The sequence below is a fragment of the Onychomys torridus genome, chromosome 5, assembly GCF_903995425.1.
Source record: "Onychomys torridus chromosome 5, mOncTor1.1, whole genome shotgun sequence".
NCBI lineage: Eukaryota > Metazoa > Chordata > Mammalia > Rodentia > Cricetidae > Onychomys > Onychomys torridus.
This window is the reverse complement of record NC_050447.1, coordinates 52,164,191-52,182,257: the sequence shown is the minus strand read 5'-3', so window position 1 is coordinate 52,182,257 and position 18,067 is coordinate 52,164,191. Positions and strand designations below refer to the sequence as shown.

Genomic DNA, 18,067 nt, shown 5'->3' with positions numbered 1-18,067 from the left:
AAAGTTTTCATTTCAGGATATTCAGACAGGTCTTTTATGGACATTGTTTAATACCCCTGCAAAATGCCCTTAAAGCACCAGAGTGGATAAGCAGTGTCCGAAAGTATCAGATGTTACTGTAAGCCACATATTGATGGAACATGCCTCTAACTGTAGCTCTTCCAGAGACTGGGAAGTTGTGAATCACTTGATCGCTCACTTTTATATTAACATGAAACAATCCAATGGCAACAAAAACTTAAGACTCATCAATTCTTGATATTCAGGGCAAATCTCTCTATGTTCAGCTTTTTTTTCTTCTTTATTTTTCCTTTTAGAAAAAAAAAAGTCTCAGTCATTGTATTGCACCAGTGTGGTATTTTGGGTTGACTGAAAATGTGCGAATGTGGGGAAAGCCTATATATTATAAAATCTCCTAACTCCTTTCAAAGCCTAGTAATTTGTACATAAATGTCATCAGCACCAGAAATAACTGCAAGAAAATGTAATTACATCCCAATAAGATACAATGCCTTTGGCCTGCAGGTTCCCATTAAGCACCTAAATTTCAAAATACAGCAGAACTCTACACAAGCGGTGATTGTCCCAGCCCCCAATGAAGACTGAGAAAATAAATTAGTTTACTTATATACAAGCATCTGGGAACTTTACAAGGCTGATCAATAACTGTAAAGGTAAAACAGCAGACAAGAAGACATTGTTCTACTGACTGCCCTCTTCTATGTAAATTATATCATTATGCTAGTTTCTGTGTTTCCTGCCACTTCCAAAGGCATTCTTCAGGCAATAAATTTTGTGCCAGTAGATATTGCTACTTTCTAGAATTGTTTGTTGTCCTTTTGATTCTTAGAGAGATAGTCATTTAACTCTTTTTAAAATGGAAAAAGAAAAAGACTGACTTTTAACACTCTGACATAGCCACAAGCTTACATAACCTTGGTGAATCTTAAGCTAGGGAAAGAAGTAAATGTACCAAAGGAAAGATTTAGGTTCCCGAGAACTGAGCAGGATTGTCAAGTCTAAAATCTGATGTAGTGCCCTTTGCCCTCCCGCCGGTTGTTTCAGACGTTTCTGTATAAAGCAGATTGATACCATCCATTTTCACTAATTTTCTGTTTCTCTGTCCATTCACCAAACAGGCATTTGGAGGTCTGAGACATCTACAGGGAGTGTTAAGAATTGACCTAGGAAGTGAGGACCCCTCCGGGAGCAATTTGATAAGTTAATACTCGTTCTGAGCCCCCTGTGTGAGTCCTTATGACTGTTCACATTCAGGAATGAATTACTTGACCTTTACTTTCTCCACAGGGGTGCACACCTTAATTTTCCACACAAATTTTCAAATGAAAATTTAAAAACACTTCATTTATTTAGAGGTCAACTATTTACAAACTCTTGGAACACAGACAAAAAGTATCTCTGCAGGCAAAGTGATGTCATAAAATACCATGAGTTTTCCCTATCAGAGAGCTGCTAACCATCTAGAGCAATTGCCCCACGCTTTATTAACAGTTCTTTTTGTTGTTGGTGGTGGTTTTTTGTTGTTTTTTTTTTTTTTTTCGAGACAGGGTTTCTCTGTGTAGCTTTGCGCCTTTCCTGGAACTCACTCTGTAGCCCAGGCTGGCCTCGAACTCACAGAGATCCGCCTGCCTCTGCCTCCCAAGTGCTGGGATTAAAGGCATGCACCACCACTGCCCGGCTATTAACTAACAGTTCTTATCAACAGACAAGTTGTGAGCCCCTGAAGCCACTTCCAAGATGATGCCCACACCAGTTATCCTGTTGAAAGAAGTGACTGATAGCTCCCAAAGCATCCCTCAGCTTGTGAGTAACATCAGTGCCTGCCAGGTGGTTGCTGAGGCTGTAAGAACTACACTGGGTCCCCACGGCATGGGCAAGCTTATTGTAGATGGTCGAGGCAAGGCAACAATTTCTAATGATGGGGCCACAATTCTGAAACTCCTCGATGTCATCCATCCTGCAGCAAAGACCTTAGTGGACATTGTCAAATCCCAAGATGATGAGGTTGGTGATGGCACCACCTCAGTGACCCTGCTGGATGCTGAGTTTCTGAAGCAGGTGAAGCCCTATGTGGAGGAAGGGTTGCACCCTCAGATCATCATCCAAGCTTTCCACACAGTCACCCAGCTGGCTGTTGACAAGATCGAAGAGATTGCTGTGACTGTGAAGAAGCAAGATAAAGTAGAACAGAGGAAGATGCTAGATAAGTGTACAATAACAGCCCTGAGCAGCTCCAAGCTGATCTCTCAGCAGAAGGCCTTCTTAGCCGAGATGGTTGATGCTGTGATGATGCTTGATGAGTTGCTGCAGCTTAAAATGATTGGCATCAAGAAAGTACAGGGTGGAGCCCTAGAGGATTCTCACCTGGTGGCTGGTGTGGCATTCAAGAAGACTTTCTCTTATGATGGGTTTGAAATGCAGCCCAAGAAGTATAAGAACCCCAAGATCGCCCTCTTAAATGTTGAGCTTGAGCTGAAAGCAAAAAAAAAGATGATGCTGAAATCAGAGTCCACATGGTGGAGGATTACCAGGCAATTGTTGATGCTGAGTGGAACATTCTCTATGACAAGTTAGAGAAGATCCATCAGCCTGGAGCCAAAGTCATCTTGTCCAAACTCCCCATTGGGGATGTGGCCACCCAGTACTTTGCTGATAGGGACATGTTCTGTGCTGGCCACATGCCAGAGGAGAATCTGAAGAGGACAATGATGGCCTGTGGAGGCTCAATCCAGACCAGTGTGAATTCTCTGAATCCAGATATGCTGAGCCACTGCCAGGTGTTTGAAGAGACCCAAATTGGAGGCGAGAGGTACCATTTCTTCACTGGCTGCCCTAAGGCCAAGACATGTACCATCATCCTCCGTGGTGGGGCTGAGCAGTTTATGGAGGAGACAGAGTGGTCCCTGCATGATGCTAGCATGATCGTGAGGAGGGCCATCAAGAATGACTCTGTGGTGGCTGGTGGTGGGGCCGTTGATATGAAACTCTCCAAATACCTGCAGGATTACTCAAGGACCATTCCAGGGACACAGCAGATGTTGATCAGGGCATATGCCAAAGCCCTGGAAATTATTCCACGACAGCTATGTGACAATGCTGGCTTTAGTGCCACAAACATCCTTAACAAGCTGTGGGCTTGGCATGCACAGGGGGGGTATGTGGTATGGGGTGGACATCAAAAATGAGGACATTGCTGACAACTTCCAGGCCTTTGTGTGGAAGCTGACCATGGTGTGCATCAATGCCCTCACAGCACCATCTGAGGCTGCATGCCTTATTGTATCCATGGATGAGACTATCAAGAACCCTTGCTCCACTGTAGATGCTCCCCCAGCAGCTGGTCGGGGTTGAGGCCAAGGCTGCCTCCATTGAGAGGCATACCTCCCTGATGAGGTAAATTGGTGATGAGGAAATGGTTGATTAGTCTGCTGTGTTCTCACTAGAAGTTATTTAAATAAAACTTAAGATTATTTGGTCAGTTTTTCTAAAAAACAAACAAACAAACAAAACAAAAAACAGTTCTTATCACTATCCCAGTACTGTTTGAGCAAATAGGACATTGAGGGAAACATATCATAAATTAGAAAGAGGCATTAAAAGATACAATGCACTGAAAGAAGTGTGAAAGATACTAATCAAAAAACTACATATGCAGAAAAAATGATCCTTATGCCTCTGGTCCATAAGGACATCACATACAAGTGTAAAAAAATGGTAATGAGTTCAGAAACAGAAGAAAATAATTTTTTTAAATTTTTATCAGTTAATAAGCAGAGAAAATGTTTTTTAAAGTTGATTTGTAAAAATTCCTTAGACTAAAAATATTTCAAAAAAGATTAGCATTTGGTTAAGCTGTGGTGATCTAGTCATCACCTACCATGACAGTTTGGCAATGGCCTCAGCCATTCATTGAAGTGCTTATTAACACAAACTTGTAAATCTTCATTGAAGGAACACAAAAGATCAAAAGAATGAGTGGGAGAGGAGAAGGAAGAGGAAGAACACCAGAAAGAGGTGGTCATACAAAGAAGATAAACTTAGATTTGTATACCACAGGAACTTAAAACAAAGGTGCAAGGCTTGAGTACAGGCTGAATTCGATGTGGTAGCCAGCAGAATATGGAAACCAAACTGCAGGAAAAACAATACTCTCTTCCCTGCCCCCCCCCAATTTGGTTTGTAAAGTCAGGAAGGGAGATAAGCAGGAAAATATATATTATTGTTAGAGTTGCTTGCTGAAGTTGACAGATTCTTTGATGGCTAAAGGGTAACTATTAAGACTTGTGTGTTGACAGACAGATCAAGACAATCATGGGCAATCTGGACAGTCACCCTTGTTTTCAGAAGCAAGTGGAAAATTACTTTGTGAATTGTTCATCCTCTAATGATATTTGAAGTGGAAAATGACTATAAACATGAAAGGGTAACTTGTGGAAGTTTCCCATAAAATAACAGAAGGGATGGGTTTTCAGATTCATGTGCTCATTAAGTCACACTTACTGTAATACATAACTATTTTAACTCAATTTCTCTTTTCTGGTAGACTATAAAATTTTAAGAATATCATCTCCTTTTTAGTTTATTCCCTTTCAGGTGTTGTTTATTCTATAGATATGGTAAATAAGTTGTTAATTAGCAAGAGTAATACACCTCTAGAAAAATGACAGAAATCTGAATATTTAAATAAAATGAATAATAATCATACATATATTTCCCTGTCTAATTTCTGATTAATTTCATTAAGGTAAAATTCTTTTTGAACGTAAAGAATTTTCTGAGACTTTGGATTTCTCTGAACTACAGAACATTTTAGCACTGACAAACTCATAGCACAGTGATCACATATTACATAAAAGGAAAATATATGACCATATCCAACCTCTCCACAAGCCATACACTACATATCCTTTCCAGAATGTATCTGGTTCAGTCAATCTTATACAGCCCTCCATGAACCACCCAACCCCCAGATCTAGTCCAGGCCCCATATTTAGTTCTCTGGCACAGTCTGGCCACTACTCCCTGTACTACCTCCAATTTCTAAGCTAACACTAGAACACTTTACATTGCCCCTCACCCATACCACATCTGATCTCTCTATCCAGTCAGATCTTGTACATCTTTTGCCAGGGTCTAGATGAGTGAGTCTATCTCATCCTTCCTTCTAACCCCCAAATCTACCCCTAAACTCTAGGCTTGGACCAGGACACATATCCTGCACATCAATCCAGCCCCCATGTGTCCATCTAACTTAATCCCACTTAAGCCATATTCAACATTTAGGCCCAACTCAGCTCAAATATTATGTGTTCTGCCACAAATTTGGTCTGTTCATATTGGACAACAGAATTAACAAAACAAATCCACATTCCCAGATCTCATTGCAAAAATACCAACAACATAAAAGATCAAGGCATCATTACCCCCACCCCAAATTCACCAGTCCTATAGAAATGTTCAGCAATAGGAATTACTTAGATGAACCACAGGACAGAGATTTTTTTTTAAATAATAAACTTTGCCAAAGAATTCAAAGAAGACAAATAAAAAGTTTAATAAACTTGAAGAGAATGAACTAAAGGAGGATAAATGTCCAAGAAAACACAGATATAAGGCCAATAGAAATGACTATGACAATCTAGTATTTTAAAACAGAATTCAATAAAGAGATCAAAATACTAAAAAGAACTCAAGTTTAACTGAGATAGGATTAAAAACCACAATAACCCAAATAGAAAATTCAAGGAATAGACTTACAAGTCGAATGAATCCATTAGAACTAAAGGATAAAGTAGAGGATCTAGATGAAATAAGCAAAGAATATAAAAAAATTAAAACACAAGAAAAAACACACAAAAAAAAAAACATGGGACACTATGAAAAGAACAAACCTTCAAATTATAATGATAGATAAAAAGAAAATTCCATGTTAATGGCATAAACCAGATCTTCAACAAGAACATAGACGAAACTTCCTGAAACTAAGAAAATACATACCCAAACAGATAGAAGAAGTACGCAGAACACCACATAGGCAAGACCATAGGAGAAACCCACTGATACACATCATAGTTAAAATACTAAATATACTGAAGAAAGAGAGTATGGAAAACTTGAAGAGAGAAAACACAAGTTACATATAAAGGAAACTAAGCAGAATGACAACTGACTTCTCAATGGAAACTCTAAAAGTCAGGAGATGCCTGAAACAATGACTTCCAAGTTCTAAAAGATTACATGCCAATATATATTAGATAGTTATAATTTACATATATAATATAAAGACTAGATAGTTATAATTTCCTCAGTTATGATAAAAGATATGTTAGATATAAAAACCTCAGACTCACAAATATAAGATAGATAGGATATCTTCCCTAATATTGTAACTGTAATTCTTGCTTAATAATTGTTTTGTTATATGTAATTTTACTATGTAAGAGTTAAAAACCTTCCTTTAAAAAAAAAAAAAGAAAAGGGGAAGTGCTGTGGATATTGATCTGTATAAATAACATGCTGATTGCCAATAGCCAGGCAGGAAGTATAGGCGTGACCAGGAGAAAGGAGAATTCTGGGAAGTGGAAGGTGAAGGCAGAGAGATATGGCCAACCGCTGCCATAACAAGATGTAAGGTACTGGTAAGCCACAAGCCACGTGGCAATGTATAGATTAATAGAAATGGGCTAAATATAAGAGTAAGAGCTAGATAATGGTAGGCCTGAGCTAACAGCCAAGCAATTTAAATAATACGAATGTCTGTGTGTTTATTTTATAAGTGGGTTGTTGGACTAATAGGGCTTGGCAGAGGCTGGAGAGAAGCTCTCCAACTACAACGTACCCCACAAAACTATCCAACATAGTTAAAAGAGAAAAATTTTCTATTATATAAATATTCTAAAATATTTTTATCCAACAAACTGAAACTAAAGAAAATACAGGAAACAATAGTTCAGACTGAGGAGGGAAAAGAGCACAGTCCAGAGAATTTAGAAAGAAAACTGAGATATAATTACCAAAACACAAACTAACACTAAAAACATAAACAGCAAAGCCAAAATTCAAAAACATAATGACTATGATGAACACACACCTTTTAATAATAACTTTAAATATAACAGCCTCAAATCTCCTATCAAAATACACAGTCAGGCTGAATAGATTAGGAGATAAAAATCCATCTATCTGTTGTCTTAGAAACTCAGCTTCAAAGATAACCTTAGAGCAGAATAATGAACAATAGTTTTCCAGTCAAATGAGAACAGGAAGAAAGCAGCCATTACTATCTGAATATCTGACAAAATAGAGTTTATACAAAAACTAATGAATAGAGAGAAAGAAGGACACTTCATTCTAATCAAGGAAACAAGTAACCAAGAAGACAGTACTATCCTAAAGATATATACCAAGCTCTGGCAAACCCAATTTCATTTAAAAAAAAAAAAAAAAAGTGAATTACTGAAATTAAAGACACAGCTTAATATCAACCTATTAACAGTAGGTGATTTCATTATATCACCTTCTACAATAGACCTGTCAGTGGACAAAAGTAAGCAGGTAAACATTAGAATTAATTAACATCATACACCAGTAGATTTAATAGATATCTATAGAATTTTCTACCCAAACACCAAAGAATATACGTTCTGTTCAGCAGCACACAGAAACTTCTCTATAATAGACCACATCCTAGAACACAAAACAAAACTTATTGTATCATATTAAACATAATGCAATAAAATTCAAAAATAACAGCAAAAATTCTCTAGTAAGCACACAAATACATGAAGATTAAACAACTCATTACTGAATGATGAATGCAGCAAAGAAGAAATCAAGAAAGATATTTAAAAACTCCTGAAAGTAAATGAAAACATAACAAAACAAAACCTCTGTGACACATTAAAAGCAGTCTGATGAGGGAAATTTATAGCTCTGAGTGCCTACAGTAAAAATTAAGAAAGAGCATAAATAAATAACTTAATGATGAAGATCAAAAATTCAGAAAAACAAGAACAAACCCAAACCAAAACCTAATAGACCACAAGCAATAAAAAAAATCAGAGCTAAAATTATTGAAGTAGAAACAAAGAAAACAACACAAAGAATCAGTAAGTCTAAGAGCTGATTCTTTAAGAAGCTAAACAAGATCAACAGACCCAACTAATAAAAAAAAAAAAAAAAAACCTCCCCCACAAAAAAACGAGAGAGAGAGAGAGAGAGAGAGAGAGAGAGAGAGTCCAAATCGACTGCTTCAGAAATTAACAGAAAAAGGTTACAAGAGACACCAAAGAAATTCAGAATATTTTAAGGAAATACTTTCAAAACCTGTATTTCATTAAGTTGGACAACCACAACAAATGGGCAAATTTCTAGACTCAGTCAAACCACCCAGGCAAGATCAACAACCTAAATGGACCCATAACAAACGAGGAGATTAAAGCAGAAATAAAAAATCCCCAACTAAAAACAGTTCAGGCCCAGATGGATTCACAGCATACTTCTACTAGGCTTTCAACAAAAATCTCTCTGAGGACTGGCTTTCCTGATAACAGAAAGTTAAAAAAATATATATCATAAAAGCTTCCCAGGGAGGAGAGCAACCATTAGTCCTACCCAGAGATGATGCCTGTGAACTACAACAATGAGTAGCATGGCAGGATAACCCAAGTGTGCAGCAGTGGCACACTTACCTTGGTGATAGCCATAGCTCTCTAATTGGACTTAATATGCATTCACTCAACAAGAGGGAAATCATGTCTGCTACTAGACAGACTACCCAGGCAGGGGTAGTGAAGTCATGCATCTAATAAGAGAACCTACAACCACCAATTTACCAAACCAGCATAATCCCTAACTACATCCTAAATACTTATTATTATACCCCCAAATAAGTGCAGTTATCACTTCATTTAAAAACAAAACAAAGCAAGCAAACAAACAGAAAACCCTTCTATTTCCATAAATGGAGACCATTGAAGAAAACCAGACTTATCAAAAGTCAGAGAACAAGAGATCCTGTGGTAGCCAGTTTCAACCTATACATTCACAGGTTCAAGGACCCTGTTGTCAGAGTATTTGTGATGTGGGAGAAGCAAATTCTTCTTGTGCAAGCCCAGGCTAGCCTTGAACTGCTTGAACTTGCCACAGGCCCCCTACTGCTGGGATTACAGGCCTGAATTATTATCCCCTATGAGTAGTTAGTTTCCTGTAAGGCTTAATAATTACTCGATTTCTTAAAGTGAGGAGAAGACTTTGAAACATAAGCACTGGCTTAGTTTGCTTGTTTCAGGAAAAGCACACAGTTTGGAGCTCACTTTTAAAGTACTTGTGTCAAACTAAGATTCAAAGCAGGAAAACTGAGAGCACAAAAGCCAAGAGGCATCTCCAAGAAAACGTCTTGTCTGTTTTGTTTTTTAATTAAAATAGCCCACTTACAATGGAGAGTATCTTAGGATTTCAGCTGGAATGGCATCCTCTGGCTTGTAGATTCTATATTTCTAATCTGACTTAACAACAAATATATAATAACCATTCTCTGAATTCAATTTACTGCAAAATTTCATAACTAAAGATTTTGGGGAAAAAATCAGAAAAAAAAAATTGCCCATCTGTAATTCATTACAAATGGAGGGAAGTTAGTTAATGAAAGCTGATACTGAGTCATGTTAGCTATAAAACATGAAGTAAGGAATAAACTTCCATTCATGCTTTTTGACAAATTGAGGATTATTGCTATGCACTGACAAAGATGAGAGATCATCACCACACCACAGTGAGTGTAACTGGAGGTACTGGAAGGGTGAAGATCCTCCAACACTGGAATAATAAATCAAATAAGCTTATGAGGCTGATATGAGCCCCAGCCTCAGTGTGACATGTAGGACCACATCAGATGCTGTATCCATTGGTGACAGAATGAAATTATATTACAACTAATCTCATTGGGAGTCAGCAAAGATGCCTAGCTTGTCCCATACACTGAAACACCTCCAATTAATTTTATTTCAAAAAGCATACCCTACTCTCTTGATTTAGTCTAGAAGAATTATTTAACTTAGTATTTTCAACTTTTCTATTAGATCTAGCCATTCCATCACTACTAATATGCCATTTATATAGTTTAAGGAAAGATGAGAGCATAAAAGAGCTAGCCAAACTAAAAATATATCATGTTTGCTAAGGGCCCATTATAGAACTGAATGGGTCCAATTTTAAATGTGTTCATAAATGCAAGAGACTTAAGCAGTCAGTTATGAGGGCTAAGGCTAAAAATGGTGACTGAGGTAACAGTGACAATGATGGGCAGTTTGCCTCAAATGTCATGTAAATAAGTAATGGAATTAAATTTTAAAATAGTATTTATTTATTTTTCTATTCAAGGCTAATACTCCTCAGTGTTACGCTGAGAGAAGGCTGGAATGTGAGTGGTCATTTCCATGCTTAGAATTGGGACTTTCTTACTGAAACAAAAAAATGTGCTAAAGTGTAGATCTTTTACAAGTTTGTGAACAGGGTGACACTTTGGGCAGCAGGGACTGTTTTTTTTCTTCTCACAAGAACTTCTAGAACAATCACCCCTTGTTATCTTAACCACTGCATAATTGGGGTGATTTGGAACAGCTAGTGGCTTTGGCTTGTATGTATAAATGTGCAGGCCTATGTGGAGTTTCTCCTTTAAGACTGGCCCCATTCCCTCTCTTCCTGGGACATTCTGCAATGCCACCAACAATGCAGTGATCTTAAAGAATGGATCATTTCTGCTTATGTAAAAATAGATCTGAAGTCCACAAGGCAAGAGAACTAACACAATCTTCAATGACCATAAAGAGAAATTATAATCAAATCTGAATTCTATTTTTGAGATCTGTCTGTGCTCATCCAGATATCAGCTCTGAATGCTCAGGGGCACAAAGTCAATGGGCCACAGCCTTGTCCAGCTCACTCATGTGCAACTTGCTACAAGCTGCCAGATAATACAAGCAAGTTAAGTCCTTGTATTATCTGAGGTAACTCTGAGTAACCCACTTAGTGATCACTCATGCTCAAACACCAAATAACCACTGCACTTTCAGGACTGTTCTATGTATACTAAGCCTTTGTCTTCAAGCCCACATAAATGAATATGCAAAATGCCTTCAAGAGGATGCAGGGTGTTACATTCAGTGTGCATGGATCCCTTTATGAACTCAGAATTGGCTGCAGAGTCTAGCTACATGACTGACCTTAGCCATGTTATTGAGTTTCTTTGCAGTTTAGTTTACTCATTTATAAATTGAGACTGTGAGTGCCTCTCTTAGAGTGTTATCTTCTGACAGCTTGATGTAAGGCATGTTTGTAAGGAATCTACAGCATGGCCATGCTCACTAATCATTAGCTAGTTTTATTAAGCATCCTTTATGGTACATGTCTTTATTATGATTTGCTTTACAAGACATATCTTCACATTCATAACTCTCACAACAAAGTAGATTATCACTAAAGCTTATGCTGTAGTTTAGTTTATAGGAAAACATGCCTTGATTCCTGAAGCAGGACTCTGCACTGTGACCAGTTCACAATACTTTTCAGCATATTAAACATTTTTCTCTAGTCTTTAAGTTTTGCTTCAAACCAACCTTAAAAATTGTGCATCCTTTTATAGGAAAAATACTATGTTGACACCAGAATATAGGAAAAGTATAATCCTGAGTCCTATTCAAATAACTCACCTCGTTTTCCCACACAATGACAGTCAAATCACCCTTACTATTAAATGTCATTTGCCTAATATACTTCAGGTTTCCTTCTTGGAGGTTAAAGTCTGTTTCTTCTCATTTGCCACATTAGGGAATTAACTGGGGATTTATAGGCAGCCATCATATACCACACTGTCACTGCTACTCAGTCATGCATCTTAATTTCTCCACATATTGCCACTTAAATCCTACCCTATAATCACCTCATCATCTTTGTCACATTTTAAAAGTTGCTTTCCACTTAATCAACTCCATTTTCAGAGCTGGAGCATGAACAACTGTGCAGAATTCTCTTAGTGTGGCATTGCTGAGGCTCAATGAAAAGGACATGTTTTCTCTTCAAGCAATTTCTTTAGATTCCAGGCGAGTTTTTGCTTCTAGTGCAAGAGCATCACCGTGTGAGCTGTTTCTGCTCTGCACTCCAGCACTGCCCTACTTCACTTTTAAAGCCTTTCCTTGTTAACTGTGGCTCTCAAGGGAGCTGAGCCCATCCCTTATTACCATGCTCTCTAAGATACATAGACCCCCTAGGTGAGCTCCTCATTGACCAGTGTGCATGACAGTCCACCCTCTTGGAAGAAAACATCCCCTTTGAACAGTCCTCGGAATCCTTGGTCCCTTGAGCTACAAAGTAAAAGAAAACTTAAGCAACCAGTTTGATGAGCTTTTTCCTCTTTTTGTTAGTACACACTAGCCAATTGCTCTAATAAATTCCATTACAGTTTGTCTCATGTGGCTCCAAAGGACTCATGTTCCCAGTGGCATGACCTACAACTCACTTTTTCTCAGGCTCTTCAGAAGAGCTCAAAGGTCTCCATTGTCAACTAAAGTTAAGTAAATGACACTCATTACCCTGTCTAGAAATTTGCAGCATGTCAAAGGATGGTGGCTCTGAGAGAAGAACGAGGACAAGAAAATCCACCGACCTTTGTTTAACACAGGGTTCCCAGAGATGTTTAACAGTATGGTCACCTGGTGGGGAGGCTAATATTGCTGACTGTTACAAGGAACTGTGGGCTCCTCCAGGGAACATTTTGGAAATGCTGGGCTGTGTCATGGTCCTCCTCTAATGTCCTCTCCAGGTGTTCTTCTGCTCTGTGGTGTGATCTCTGAAGTACTGTTTTATCTGCATGATCTATTCAGAATAACTTTGTGTTGGGCTTCATGACACACAGTCTCCATTAACTTTATTCACAAAATACCTACTCAAGACCTTCTAATAGGAAAGCAGTTAAAGGTCCATTTTGGCCTTAGCTACCTGTGGTGAATCTTGGTCTCTCCTTGGCCACATGGCAGGTCATCTGATTCATTATTGTCACATTTCCCTTTGTACTGGACTGCCTGTTAGATAGCACTTGGCACCTCACAAATTCTAGATAAACATTTGTTAGACAAAGAAATTATGTGCTTTACCATAGTTCTTACTTTAATATTTAGTGACAAAAAAATACAATGTAGCTAGTTTCACTTTTAAGACTCTTTGCTACAGTAGATATTGAGTTTATGAATATTCAACAGTGTACTTCTATTTACTCCTTCTATGTTCTGAGTCCTTTGATATATTTTTATTTAACTATTATGAGCGGTAACAAGGTACTTGACCTTCTTGTTACAAATAAGGAGGATGTCACTGAGATAATGTAGATTAATATTTTCAACTGTATATTATAAAGCTAATTTTTGATTTCAAGTCTTTTTGAGCTCTTATACTCTCTAGTTTGCTATGTCTTAATTTTAAACCATACATGTATAGCATATGCAGTCTACCCTGTCTTAACTGCATACCATACATGTATAACACACAGTCTACACTGTCTTAAATACACACCATATGTGTATAATACATGCATATATAAAAGTAGAAGCAAACCAATAACTTTCTGAAATATTTGAATTTTTAATTTCAATCATACTTTAGGAAAATTTATGTATATGACACAACATTTAATGAGTACCTCAGGTGCACAGTCCTGTGGCACCAAGTGCACTCAGGTTGTTGTACAACAGTCACTGTATCCATCTCTGATACCTTTCATCCTCCCAAACTCCACTCACTAACCACGGACTCCTCCCACTCCTCCACACTCTCTGACCAGCACAATTCCACTTTCTCATTCAGTAATTGTCACTGATTTATCATTTCTTTATCCTAATTCTGGTTATTCTATCAAACAAAGGCTTGGAGGGGGAAATAATCATCTTTAGCTTTCTTATACGGATAAAGCATTGTTTACACTGCAATTACCATTGTGTAAAGGAAATCAAGGCCTGATTGTGAAAGGAAACCAGCCCCATGTGAGGAACTGGAACTTTGCCCACACAGCCCCAGGACTAGAAGAGGTCACTGAAAAGACAAAAATTATGGTGTAAGTGTGGGTAGTAGTGTTAACATGGTAGGTCTTTTGATGAGTGGAATCCACATATAGATCACAAACATTTTTTTGTTTTCCTCCCTTACAGACTGTTAATGTGTGAAAACGAGGCAACTGGAGAGAATGTAATCCACATGTTTTGGTGCATTTACACTTCCGTGCTCTTGAGAATATCAAAGTCGCCTTACAGTACATTTTCTGGTGCCTTAAAAAAAAAAAAAAAAAGGCAAGACAATTACAGACTTTGTAAAACACAAACAATCCTCAGAGGAGGTGTGCTCAATTTAAGCTTCAATTCTTGACTTCTAAACAGTATTTAAATAATTTTCTAAGCTGATTCTAAATAAAATTAAATTAAAATAGAGGTTTAATATACATTTAGCTACCTTTAAATGGAGGCTAAACTCCAAAAGCCCAAAACTGGATGGTAGGCTCAACTCTCCTTTCTGAAAGAAGGTAGGTTTCAGAGATGGGTTGTGGTGGGATTGCTTCACTGGCTTCTGCTCACTGCAGTAACACTCAGTAAGTCTTACTTTCTCCATCTACAAAATGGACATGAAAATAAAACAAAGCATAGAAAAAAGTGCTGAAACAGACACCATACAAAGAGGGCTACCTAGAAAATGTTCACATGTACATCTTGTTCACATGTACATCTCCAGATCTGAATACTCGACAGCAGTGATGCCATTAACACCCATGCTGGACTGCCTTACCCAGCCTAAATATAGGAGGAGGTGCTTGATCTTACAGTAGCTTGATATGCCATACTTTGCTGATGCCCCTGGATGGCCTGCCCCTTTCTAAGTGAATAAGGAGGAGGAGTGGATTGAGGGGGAGGATGGAGAAGAGGTGGAGGAGGAAATGGAAGCAAGAGAGGGAGGGGAGACTGCAGTCAGGATGTTAAATAAAAAGAAGTAAATGATAATTTAAAAAAGAATGAAGCCGACAGAATTAACTGGGAGTGAGGCAACGTTTAAAGCTCTCAGAGCCCCTCCCCCCAGTGTCATGCTTCCTCCAGCAAGGCTCCACCCCTTTCAGGATCCACAACTTCAAGAGACAGTGCCACCAACTGGGGCCATGTCTTCAAATACCTGACCACATGGGGGATACATCTCATTCAAACCACCATAATATATAAAAATGGCTAAATAAAAAAGATAAGAAAGATTTTTTAATGAAGTTTCATGAAATATAGTGAACGGCGTTTTCCTTTTAATATTGAAAGAATAAAAAACACTGATGATATTAAAGCAACAGAAGGTGAAATGCCACACATTATCCCAAAGCTCCAGCAACCAAGGGAATACATATTCAACCTTGTGAAGTTTCTCTGAGGTGACCCTTCTCTGATTGTCTGTAGACACAGCATGAGGGAGTATTTCCTCACATTCCTAAGCTGTTCGTATTAACTGACATTATTTCTTAATTGTTAGTTTACTTAAAGTTAGGATTTTGCTTACTTGTCCATAAAGATCACAGCTTTTAAGAAATACTTTGGGGTTTATCTTAGGATAACTTTTAAAAAGGGTAAAGTAAGTAGGCTTCCCACTCTGCAAGTAACACAGCCCTCTGTCACTTATGTAACGTCCAGGTGAAGGAAACACTGGGGGAGCTTTCTTAGGCCTGTCTGTATTCCCCCTCCATGTGATGTCTTAATCATACTCAAAACCTGAGCCCAGAAACACACTGACTGCTAATTCCATAGCCAGATAAAGTCATGACAACGTGTAGACATGATTTCATTAAGACAGATATGTAACAAGCACACAGAAGACAGCAATAGCTCAAGCTAAGGAGATAAACAAGGAGGCCCACAGACCCAGCTCAATGCCAAAACCTCCTTAAGGCTTGGGGTGTTGTGGTAAGTGGGATATTGCATATGACTCATTGGTTTTGTTCTTAAGGTTTTAATTTAACCCTTTACTCCTACTTCTACCTCTACCAACATCTTTTCAATATTAACATGATGCTCTTTGTATATTCAAAATTCAACTATGATCTTTTACTTTAAACTCTATTCATTTCCAGTTTTTGAGATAGAATTTAGCTTTCTCTAAATGGTATAAAACTTGCTAAAAACCCAGGCTGACCTTAAACTCACAATCCTACCTCACCCTGCTGATAGCTAGGATAACAGATGTTTGCCACCCATTCAGCTTATACAATGCTTTCAAATGAAAAGCAGTCTTTTTCCCAATAACATTTTCTTTGGCGAAGTCTTCCATATGTCTTAACATGCTAAAGATTTATGTGAGAGGAAACAATTTTGCTTTGGAATTCAGGCCAATAGTCATCTCTTTGTACATCAGTGACCCTTCTTAGTAAGGTTGCAGTAAGTAGAGACTCTTCATTTAATGACCACTAAAATGGCACTCTCCTATTGGTGAAATTATTAAGGCCACTCCACATAGTTAAAAGGGAGGTTTATTTTGTGGGCTAACTTACAAATGAAGGGATAGGTTGTAGGGTCTGGCAAAGGTATGGCACAGTCTGGTGGTGTTCTCTGGAGAACTCTGCTCGGTCTACCTCCAGAGTCCAGGGTAGCAGAACCAAGAGAGACCTCTCCTCTCTATCCTGGGTCTTCAGCTTCCTTCCTCAGCCCCGCCTTGTGGGCGTGACCATTACCAAAGCCTCAGTGGGGGTTGGAACTTCCAGGCCAAGGCTGGACGGCTACCTACTACACACTCCCCATCCAAGAAATAAACAGGGTGATGGAATCAAACAGCTTGCCCTCTGGGGAACTAACCTAGATATGAAGATAATGTAACTTCTTGATTATTTACCTAAACTCCTCAACATGCAAGTAGGAAGTGGAAGATAGTCTTAAAGTTTTCTCTTTATTATGTATTTTATTATTTCTCTAATACGTTTGAATGGTAAATTTCATTTAATTTATAACAAAGACCCACTAGAAAGTACATATGTCTTATCCAGAAAGAGACTTATGTGGGTAGTAAATGAAAATTAGATCTAGCTAATATGCCAAGAATGGAAGAATCAATACCAAAATGCATCTAATGCGCCTGCTAAGGTGAGAACAAACGCTTTCAGTCCTACATCCTTCAGCATTCCTGTGTCCTTATTTCAGTTTTGTTTTGATTTCTGTGTAGAGTTCAACATTTAGGCTTTTGATCAGGTTATCTCTGGCATACATAGAGTTGAAGAAATAACCCCCAAAGAATCTGCAAGTCCAAATGCCCACCCAAGAAAGTTACATTATTGTCTTTTCCTTTGCCTTTGAAAATGTCATGTGAAAGACCTTTCCCGTGGGAAGAAGCTGCTTATCTCAACATTCATTCTTGTATCAAATTCACATCAAATTCCTTGTGAAGACCAACATACTGAACTTCATGGAGGAGTAATAATAGAAACCCTGGTCACTCCTAGCTTTTCTTTTGACAGGTAAGATTGGGGATAGTTTTCTCAATTGCTGTCATTTAGTCTTTAAATTTAACTATACTTTGATTTCAAAAACATCTATTTTCATATCAAAAGAGAAGAAAAAAGATGACAGGAACAGGACAAGGTGAAGGAGCCCACAGCACCGAAGATCTCTATCATGGGAAAGAATAAGTGGTTACTGCACTGACTGCTCATGTCTCAACCTGCAAATGATCCAAATAAGTGGAACTTTGAGAAGGTTTACAAAGCCTGCTTATTTAAAAATTTGCATGGAATAAACTTGCCACAGATCATCTTTAAAAGTTTTGTTTTATGTAATAGTTTTTAATTGGTTGGCTAAGATGGTGCTGATACGACAGTTATTTTCCCTTCTAAGTTTATGAATACAAGATTTTCCGTGTCAAAGCTGGGCTTAGAACATCCCTCATGTAAAAGTCTAGCGAGTAATTTAAATTTTAAAAATTAAATTTAAAGTGTTTTCAATAATTCTGATCAAGCTACACTTAATTCAAAGTGGTGACTCTTCCTCCTTCA

General features: G+C 38.0%; 1 protein-coding gene and 1 pseudogene across 1 annotated transcript in view; one reads left to right on the top strand and one right to left on the bottom strand.

Annotated features, from left to right (window-relative positions):
* Sugct (succinyl-CoA:glutarate-CoA transferase) overlaps positions 1-18,067 on the bottom strand; it is a 668,818-nt gene that overhangs the window by 89,485 nt on the left and 561,266 nt on the right.
* On the top strand, positions 1,759-3,393 carry LOC118584353 (annotated as a pseudogene).